Raw genomic sequence first — 3,297 nt, 5'->3', positions numbered from 1 at the left:
AATACTCTTGGTAACAGCAGCCAGAAAATCAAGAGATGAATTGCATTGGGAAAGTCGGCTATGAGGGACCTCTCAAGAGTACTGAAGAGCAATGACATCAGGCTGGAGACTAAGGTGCACCTGATCCAGGCTATAGTCTTCGCAATTATGTGTTATGCATCAGAGAGTTGGACAGTGAATAGGGTTCATAGAGACAGAATTGATGCCTTTGAGCTGTGGTGCTGAAGAAGAGTGCTGAATATACCATGGACTGCTAGGAGAGCAAACAGTTTGTCCTGGAGAGAGTGAAGCCAGAATACTCCTTGGAGTCAAGGATTCTGAAGCTTTGTCTGACATACTTTGGGCATGTTGCAAGGAGGGACTGCTCCTTGGAGAGGGATATCATGATTGGCAGAGTGGAGGGGCGGCAAAGGAGAGGAAGACCTTCGATGAGATGGATCAATTCTGTGACTGGAGCAGTGGGAATAAGTGTGTTTGAGATGGCTAGGTTGGCACAAGATAGAACAGCGTTTAGAGCTCTTGTACATAGGGTCGCTATGAATCGCAAATGACTCGATGGCACATAACAACAATGGAACAGGGGAACTGGATGCACAATGTCAGCATAAACGAGCACACTTTAGCTGAACCAGGACAACACTTTTGGTGCAATAGGTCCCTACACAGATGCATAAATTCCACCACAAGGCAGACCCTGTTTCCCTGTAACAGTCAAAGCCCGGCTCACCTTGTACAGTGAACCTGAATTAACTTGGCTCCTCCCCATTCTCTGAACAAAAAGAGGGATATTTCTCCCAATCATAGTTAGACTCAGTCTAGCCTCCACTGTCACTGCCAAAGGGTTGGCAGGGAGAGCCCTCAGTCATAGTGTTATTTCCACCCAGGACTTTGAAGACTGCTTGCAGTTAGCCTCAGAAACAACATTGTTCTCCTTAACCTCCCTCCAAAGTCAGTTGACATTGCTGGCACAGGTCGTTCTCCAAAGTAAAAAAACTCTCAATCTCCTGATTGCTAAGAAAGGAAGCACTTGCTTTTTCTTAAAAGAGGAGTGTTGTTACTATATAAATGAATCAGGATTAATAGAAGAAAATGTCTCCAAACTAACAAAATTAGCCAAAATTTGCTTGAGAACCCATTTCTAACCTGGATTCTTAATTTTCTAGGACCAATAGTAATCACGCATATTGTCACTAATCACTCCCTGCTTTTTTAAATTCTTACTTCACAGGATAAAAGCAATGACCAACTTCACGGTGAACCAGCTGCTGTTACACCCATATTCCCTCCTGGCTACTGATCTTGGGCCAATCCAATTTAGCCTCTGAGCCCCAGATCTTTGTCTCTGGTCAGCAGGGAAGTAGCTAGAATAATGATAGGTCGCCCTTTATATCACTAAAGAGGCTGGGATGTTAGGTCCAGACAAGGGCCCAAAGGGGAGAATGAAGAATTCAAAGAATACACATGTCAACAAGAAAAGTGAATGGCCTCGCCCACCTAGTAGAACTAACGGATGAACCATAAAACACAATTAAATGTCCCTCCCTTTCCTACCTAAAGGCCCTGTTATAAGTACTCTCCTTGATACCCTCAAACCTCTACTTCCTCCTTCTGCATCTTCAGAATGAAGAATCTCACCAGGGAACACCCCCCCCCAATAAAACTGCTTTTAAGTTTTCTCTCTTGTTCTCTGATTTCTTCTTAAGTCTGCAGCCTAACACAGTACTATACACGACTGCACCCCACACTTCCCTTAAACAGAATCCCTGAGACAGTGGGCAGCAGTACCGGGATATGACAGACAGGAGTTAGAGGAGCAGACATGTTCATGTTGAATCCTTCCTGGGAACTGTGAAGATTGCTATTGCTGAGGAGCACTTTCTCTCCAGGTTTAAAGGCCAGCATCCCAAGGGAGGGGCACCTGGCACAGTGGGATCCATCACCCAGGTACCAGTTTCCACAAACATACTTGGGTTGGGAGCTTTTCTGTCCCTCTGATTGCTCTCTTTCCAGTTCTTCTGCAAGGTGAAAGCTGGAACAAGTTTTCTCAAACCTTCTGGATCCAACAATAGTTGACCTGAGTCAATGAGATCCATGCTGTCATCCTCCATAGGAAGCCTCTTGGCAATGGAAAGCTTAAGCTGACTAGAAGAATCCACTTCAGAGGTTGATTTTTAGCTCATGACTTGAACAAAGAGCAAGCAATCACTTCAGTAATTCAGGTGGTCTCTGACAGACTGTATAACTAATGTATAATAATGCCTCAGGATTCAAGGATTCTCGTTGCAGCTTTTTCACTTCCACAAGACCAGAAATAGGGTTGAAAAATAGTTTATGTCTTTACTTTGTTATTGTTAACTACATTCATCTCTGCTCATTCTCTCAGAAAAAGACACCCTCCAGGCCGAAGGATCCAGGCCTTCTCAGCCAAAATTTTAGCATTATGCAGAATGGTGCATCCCAGAACAACACTCAACAGCATAACATCAAAGCTAGATTCTTTGTGGGGAAGCTGCAACAGCTGTTTTCCACAGACACATGGCCCTCACTACTAGTCAGTGCCTGAAGCATTAAAAGATCCACCAGGGCGAGCTCTGGTGGCCTAGTGGCAGGAAACTGCATTGCAATCCCAGAGGTGCGCCGTTCAAATCCACCAGATGCTCTGCTGGAGAGGGAGGAAAATTCGCCTCCTGTACCAGTCAGATCTGATTTGACGGTACACACATTAAATAGAGATAGATAGATAGATAGATAGATAGATAGATAGATAGATAGATAGATAGATAGATAGATAGATTTTAAAGATCCACCAGATCTTTTAAAGCTTTCCCCGGGGGTGATATATCCTAGACCACTGCCACACTCTGGCCAGCTGAGATCCCCAAATCTGTCATTCTTGCACTACTGATGGACCTAAAAACTGGCAGTCCACTCCCTCCTAGTTTCTCTGCAGTCTCTGTCCTATTACCTTTGGTTCTTGGTCAACTACTACTACCTGAAGTGGTGCTGTGTCCACAAATTCTTTTTAGTACAGTGATTATGTGTATTCCTTCCATCTTCTTTTGATGCTTCCTGCATCGGTGAATAGTCTGTCCATAGCATCTTTAAATATTATAACTCAAAACTTGAGTTTATTCTTCAGTTCCTTCAGTGTGGGAAATGCCAAGTTCTTCCCTTCTGATTTTGACTGCAGCTCTTTGCACACTTCATCACAGTACTTTGTCTTTACGAGCTACCCTTTGAAATCTTCTGTTCTGCTCTTTCATTTCCTCATATCTTCTCTCTTTTTTTTTTTTTGGC

At 43.8% G+C, this 3,297-nt stretch overlaps 1 pseudogene; it reads right to left on the bottom strand.

Moving 5' to 3' along the window:
- LOC102849579 overlaps window positions 1-2,891 on the bottom strand; it is a 4,927-nt pseudogene extending 2,036 nt beyond the window's left edge.
- Between the last annotated feature and the right edge of the window lie 406 nt (window positions 2,892-3,297).

Source organism: Elephantulus edwardii, unplaced genomic scaffold (genome assembly GCF_000299155.1).
Source record: "Elephantulus edwardii isolate Elephantulus edwardi_28Jun2011 unplaced genomic scaffold, EleEdw1.0 scaffold00041, whole genome shotgun sequence".
NCBI classification, from domain to species: domain Eukaryota; kingdom Metazoa; phylum Chordata; class Mammalia; order Macroscelidea; family Macroscelididae; genus Elephantulus; species Elephantulus edwardii.
The sequence above is the reverse complement of the archived record's forward strand: the minus strand, read 5'-3'. Positions and strand labels throughout refer to the sequence as shown.